Genomic DNA, 7,483 nt, shown 5'->3' on the forward strand with positions numbered 1-7,483 from the left:
ATTGGAATAACTTGCAAGATGTGTATTGTTACTAATATTTGTAGAGTGGAAAATTATGAGTAAATCAGGAAAATTGTGATTTTCTGGCAACCTCTGACAATTTTTTTGTTAAAAAATTATTGTTTTTGGACTTCAATAATTTATGCACTAGTTGTTTTTTTAATTTTTTCATTAACCTAACCTTGAGCAATTTTCTTCCCCAAACTTAACACTAACCCAATGTTTTTCCATTATTTGGAAAAAGAAAAACATTTGTCTTGCCAAGTTATTCACAAGAGAGATATTTGCTACTCAGATAGCTATAATGCAAATATTGTTAAGACTTGGAGAAATATCAATGTTGATTTCATCCTATGTTAAGGCTTGGAGGAAAGCTAACTTAATTCAATACAATCCAATCCTATAATTAACAAAATTTTGAAACATGATTTTCATTAGAATAAAAAAGAACCAGTCAACACTCCTACACATAACGTCATCTCTTTGTTCAACAACAGATTTCATCTAAAGAAAGATGGCAAAAATGCATGATATGAAGGAACTATCTATGAACATACATGGAAATATACTTCAATATCAACACCAATAAATTTGCATTTGCACTCAATTGCCTATTGTTGATGTTTGTAGACTCTGTACTATTGCTTGTACTCAAATGGCTGCTGTTAAACCCATCCACCAAAAAATTGACTCTAAATTAATCCTATTCCTAATCATAATCTTCTAAAAAGTAAACCCCATAATAAATACCAACCCAGACTTGGAAACTACCAAACCCTTAACAAATGATTACCTAGAATCTAGGTTAGATTTTAAATCCACATTGCTACATTGCTGCAAAAAGATAAATAAATGTTTAATTTCATGCCAAAATTTGAGGAACAAGCATAAATTTATGAGCATGACATAATCAAGAAAATTGTCTAAGTGCTTTTATGGCCATTTTCTTCCCCTTTGTGATCTTCATCCTCTTCCTCACTCCCATTATCATCTTCATTGGCATCATCACCATCTTTAGATATGCATTCATCATCCTCACCTGCTTCCCCAGTGAACCAAGAAACTGCATGAGGGATGAGTTTCTCCTTAATTATTGATCTACAAAAAACACATAAAATCAATGAAACCTGGTACCCAGAAGGTACATAAACCCAAATAGTTTGCAATAGATCAAGAACAAACCCAATCTCATAGTCTTGCTCCATCATATCTTGTAATTCCTCAACCTATAAACCACCCCATAAACTTATCAGAACACAAATACAGGATGCCAAAAAGTGTATTCTTTGAGAACTAAACACTGCAGCAGTAAAAAAAAGTTTGCTCATCATTACTCACAGCACATCATCAACATCATCATCTTTAGGAACCTTGGGTGGATCAAAGAAATTGAAGAAACTTGGGCATTGCTCAATTTGTCATTGGTTTTGCATTCTTCACTCCCTTCTTAGGCTTCTTCTTCATGACCTTTCAAGTTAGGTTGTTACTAGGTAACCAATCAATTTTAGTTCTGTGTGTGAAATAACATCACTACATGAATGAAGAAATTCACATAATCTAATTAGCAAAAGAAGATATTTGCATTAGACTTACCCTACTAAACAATCCAAGATAGGTTCATTTTCATCTTCCATGTAATATATCTTTGTTAACTGCATTTCACAAAGGAAATATGATAACTTAGGAAGGTAATGAATATATTAATAAATTGAAAGATAAAATAGAAATTGAAAGTGTTCCATGGGCACTAAAATGTGAGTACTTACCACAGAATTCTTAAAATAAGAATTCTCATTGAAAAAGAACCCCAACTTGAAACCTTTCTCACCCTTGTCACTATCAAGGTGAGAACATTGTATATCCTCCAAAAACTTGAAGGCACCTTCATCACATTCTGCAATCTATTTATTATTAAAAAAAAGTTAGTAAATTCACTGCATTTTGAAGATAGGTAATATTTCTTGGTATAGCCAAAGTGAGTATTGGATAAAAGGAAAAGGAGCAACATCCTACTTGCATTAACAAAACATCATTTTTCTTCATGGCAGTCAGCCAAAATTCAAGAATGCCCTTTTGTACCATAATGACAAAGATATCACAATAAGCACTTCCCACCAAATATCGCAGATCAAATGAACCTTGAATTCAAAACAGTTATTACATACCAGCATCATCTTTCTTTGAATCTTCCTCCTCTTTTTTATCATCTTCAACATCTACTACTCTATTCACAATGTCATATCACTGCAATGGAATATTTCATTATAGGAATATAGATTACGGAGTGTTGAGTAGGATCAAAAAGTTTTTACCCTAAGAGCTAAACATCTTTTACAAAATTTTGTACTGAGAATTGTAAATTGAAGTAGTTATTTTGTCTCTTTAATTTCTTACCGACATATAATTATCCAAGAGAAAGATCTAAATAAAATATAGTCTATTATAGATCAAGTTGCTCCTAAAGGATTGTAAAAGTTCCATCTATGCTTTAAGGATGTCATGTCATAGAACCAAAAAACATTTTCTATTATGATATTATCCTATTTGCACTTGATTAGACATCATCTATTCTTCCATTTTTTTGTTCTTATTTTGAGATATTTTATGGTCAACACTAAAAACTCACCTATAGTGTAAACGAAGAAGACTCGCATGTCACAATATTTGTTGGAATGCACAACATATTTAGTTGGGGATAAAATCCAAGTTATAAGAAGGAAAGACATTATGAAACAAAATAGATAAGGTTTGCATGAGGGGCTCCTGTTGCTTATTTATGAGCATTTTAAGGCTCAGACTATAAGCAAGGCTCCCCTTTAGACTAAGAATGTGACCTCTAGAAGCTCCAGCTTCTCTTCAGACTCAGATGGAATTCAGAGCTTTAGCTCTGAGGATGACATGATTTCTTTCGCTAATAAAAAAATTCCACCCATTAGGTCAAGAACTCGCCTTCCTCCATCACACCCATCAGAAAAAGTCCTAGGGATCATGGGTAGAAGCATCCTGTGAAAGATGTGAAGGATGACAATGATGAGGAGGAGGATGTGGAAATGAAAGAGGAGGAAATGGAGATGTAGGAGGAAATTAAGCATGATCAGGGAGGGAAGAAATGCAAGAGGGAGGGTCTAGAGGATGAGATAATGCAGCAAGAATGAGACATGTCTTGACTACCTCTTTCAGCTATCCATATTCATGCACAACCTGAGGAACAAAATTTGGATTCTGAGACCAAGGGTGGGGAGGTATAGGTAAATAATAGGAGGAAATCTTGGAAAAAATTTAAAGATAAGACCTCAAAAATGGGCATTTTTAGAGAGGCTAGGATCCCGGAGGTCCTTGTGGATAACCAAGAAGAGACGAGGCTAGAAGAGCTCATAGACTCGACGATTGTGGCTATTTCAAACAAAGCTAGGGAAATCAGGTTGAATCTCTTGAACAATGCCCGCAATAGCATGATTGATAACTTCAGATCAATCAAGTGGCTTTTCCATGAGCTGGAGGAGGTCAAAGAGCAGGTGGGTCATATGGAGGATAACAAGAATGGAGCGGACTCTAATAAAAGAGATGGCTTTTGGTGAGAGGCTTAGTCTGGTAGAGAGAAGGATTAACACCCTCAAAATCTACAATCATAATCTCTCGAATCAGATGATTTCAATGCTAAGCTCCATTAATAGCAACATCATATCTTTAACGGGCTAGATCAAAGATAGAGTTATGAAGGATGATGAGGATGGTAAACATAGGGAATAAGCCAGAATGGGGGTCGACACTGCAAAGGAAAACATCAAAAATGGTCAAGACGACAAGAATCAAAGGGTGCACTAGCAACAGGCTGAGGAGAACAAGATGGCCTATGAGGCAGCTCAGGTCATGCAAGACCTAGAGAGAAAGAATGAGGACTAATCCTATGCCTGTTCTTTTGTTCCTATTTGTGCCTTTTTTAGCTTTTTGTAAGGGCTTTTGCCCTAGTCGTTTCTTGTTGTTTCTATTCCTAGTTTTTTCTTTGGTTTTTGTCTATCGGCTAGGCCTTGTGCTTATTTTTAGCCTTTGAACTAGAACTTTTTTGGTTGGGATTTTCACACTTATTATCAGCCTTGTTAATTTTTTAACTCTTGGGTTTCAGGGTCTCTGTAAACCTATTTATCTAATTTAAAAAAAAATAGATAAGATTACGTGGGAATCATAGGATAAAAATAAATTCTAGAGAATTTTGAGGAAACTGCACAAGTGAAACACGATATTTTTATTTAGGAAAATCTCTATTATGAATCATGCGAACAGAAGATGCAATAATAATGAAAAAATAGAATCTCATAAAATCAAAGATACAACAGATTAGATCATATAGGAATCCTAGAGTAGAATGACAATCAAGAATATGACAAGGAAATGCTGCACAGGGGATGCTAGATATTGTGTTCTAGGAAAGTTGATCTATGATGAATCATGTGTTGTTTGACCCTAAAAATGTAACTAATAAGAATAAAGTAGAAGTAGACAACAACATCTGGTACAATCTATATAATGAGTACGAAGTACCTGACTTAAATTATCAACCTTTGTGGTCGCTTAATATCAACCAATTATCTAAATAAATATATACAAATTTTCAGGTTCCAATCCATTAGAATAAACCTATTTAAGTTTTAAATGGTTTAATGTACATAGCAAGAAGCTAGTAGCATCAAGTAAAATCTCTCATTGTATATATCAACTACATGCGTGCAAACTACTATGAGTAAGCAAGTTTAAATCTATTGGACCAAGCTTTCTAATAAAGATAAAAATATACAATAGTGCCTAAAAATTCAGTAATTGCTTAGAAAAGCAAGAGATCAAGAGATTATATGAAGCTTTCAATTTTGAACACCCAGAAAAAACACTAAACATAGATACCTTCTTGTAAAAAGGTTCATAAAGCTTTTGATACTTGGCCTCCAATGTAGCTTTTTCTTCAAAAAAATTGGTCTCTATCTCCTTATGTTTACCCTTTATTGGCAACACAAAAATCATAAATCCCTTTGCATGAATATATTTACATAGAAAATCACAATCTAAACATATCAATACCTATTGATCTTGCAATGCCTCCACTTGCTTCTTTGCTTTGCGAGGAGGTGATTCAATGTAGCCTGATGAGGTACTGACAAGATTCTATAGCTTGTCCTGAAACATATCATGGAAGAGTTATTAAATCCAGTGATAACTAGAAATTTCTATTATAAACCAAATTCTATCCAGCAAAGGCATTGCCAATTTATCCTGGGCCTTAGAAATTTTACTTCTACACAAAGATGGATGAATAGAGAATTTTCTCGTGTTCTCAGAATACAAAGACAACCATCCTTGAGATTTATGTTTAGAAAATATTTCTAACAAATTATTGATATGATTATAGTAGAAATTTCCCTTGGAAAAATTATTAATGCTATTGAGACACTTTGGTATAGAGATGTGTGATGCTCATATGAATTTATATGTTACCATGAAAACTTATTGATATTTAATTATAATACTCGTTAGAGTAGTTGTTATCATATATTCTTACTATTTAATGATTATTAATTCATATTAATGTAATATCTAAACTAGAATTATCTCATATATGCATCAAAATTAATAATATTTAATAGAAGTTATCTTTGTAAATGAATTGCATACTCCAACTTAAGTTAAAAAATTTATTTTCGAGAAAAAATTTGAAAGATCCCAAGAAAGAACATTAAAATAAGAATAATCAAGAATCAGCTGTATGGGGTCTTCATACCAAAAAAATGGCATACTCATCTTATCTCCATCCCCATTTCCTAGTGACCAAGGGTTAAATCCATTATGCTTTAGGTTATACAATTATTTTATATTAAATATTCAGTTTAATGGAAAGTAAAGTGATGAGTTTAGGGGCAATATCAATTGGGTAGTGGGCACAACATTAGGTACATGAGTTATCCTTGGCTACAATCTATGACTCCAAGCTAGATGCACACTGTTGTTATTGATACACCCTAACACAACATTTCCCAAGGATTATTTAAATTATTTTGCACATTACCTTATTATATACTAAGCCGATCGAGGAGTCAAGGCAAAAGAGTATACCAATGCATTTTCTTAATTTCATTAGATTTCTAAAGTTCATGCTTATATTGAATAATGGTTCTAAATTAAACTATGTTTGTAACATACAGTAGTAATTTTTTAGATTACACTCTGTGATCCATCATCAAGTGGAAGAGAAAAAAAAAGATAGTATAAACAAAATTGCAGACACTATTCAATCTAGAAGCATTATTCAATGTATTTGCTAGTAAATAAGGATACAAAAAAACTAAGTAGGAGAGTGAACCTTGTGACAACTTTTCTTATCATCTACTTACTACAAAGTGAGTTACTTTACTTAAGAGTGGAATCAAGAAAACCAAGTACAACTAGCATAAGGTTTTGTTCTATGGGATGTCCCATGATGATCAAATGGTTTCCCTATTTAGGTGGTCAGAAATAACATTTTGCAAAATCAAATGCAAGTAGCATATGTTCCTTACTGCTTCAATAGGAAAAATTATGAAAAATGCAATAACTAGTATTATAATAGAATTTTTTGGTACAATGGAAGAAGCATAATTTGATTAGTATTGCAGTTAAAATCCCAATTCATGGGCAGTAGTTCATAATCCAAAAGAGTCCATACAAGTTGTGAAAAGCACAATAACTTGAATTATAATAGAAATTTTTGGTAGTATGGTAGAAGCATACCTCAATTAGTAGTGCAGTTATAGTCCTACTTTATCGGCAGAAGTAGGAAATTCAAAAGAATGAGCATAGATTAGTAGTGTAATTACAATTCCAATCTAGGGATAGTAGTCTGTGAATCCAAAAGAACTTAGATGAATTGTGAAAAACACAATATCTGTTGTTATAATGGAATTTTTGGGTAGAATGGCAGAAGCATACCTTTATTACTAGTGCAATTACAATCCCAATTTGTGGATAATAGTTTGTGGAGCAAGATGTTTTCCACCTATTGGTGCTCTTAGAAAGAACAAGGTTAGTATCGTCATCATTTCACATTGGATGGACTAGCCTGATCATACAGGCTTGACAAATCTAAACACATGAATTGCTAAGAAACTTATATTCTATTCGTCTACGAGCTTTTGAGACATTGCATTTTTATAAACAGTCCATAGAGCACTGAATTTAGAATGCACTTGAATGATCTGGGCAACAAACTTGGCCTCAGATAGCATCAACATTGAAAAAAGCTAATTCAATTAACTTGCCCTGCTCCATTTATTGCTTCTATAGTTTGCAAAACTAAAAGCTTGGGCCTGATTAACTTGTCCAAACTCATTGAAAATAGGTGTGAATTCTTTGCCACAAAGTCCATAGAGATTTTCATGTGATTGAGCATAAAGTCAAATTTTTTCTTAACGCTTTCCTCTGGCATTGTGATAATCAAAGGGAAAACCCTAACTACCTACGA

General features: G+C 33.2%; 1 pseudogene; it reads right to left on the reverse strand.

Annotated features, from left to right (window-relative positions):
* Positions 1–923: 923 nt before the first annotated feature.
* LOC149534287 (nucleosome assembly protein 1;3-like) lies at positions 924–7,447 on the reverse strand (annotated as a pseudogene).
* Positions 7,448–7,483: the final 36 nt, after the last annotated feature.

Source organism: Cupressus sempervirens, chromosome 10 (assembly GCF_028749045.1).
Source record: "Cupressus sempervirens isolate cs-2001-9-10 chromosome 10, ASM2874904v1, whole genome shotgun sequence".
NCBI lineage: Eukaryota > Viridiplantae > Streptophyta > Pinopsida > Cupressales > Cupressaceae > Cupressus > Cupressus sempervirens.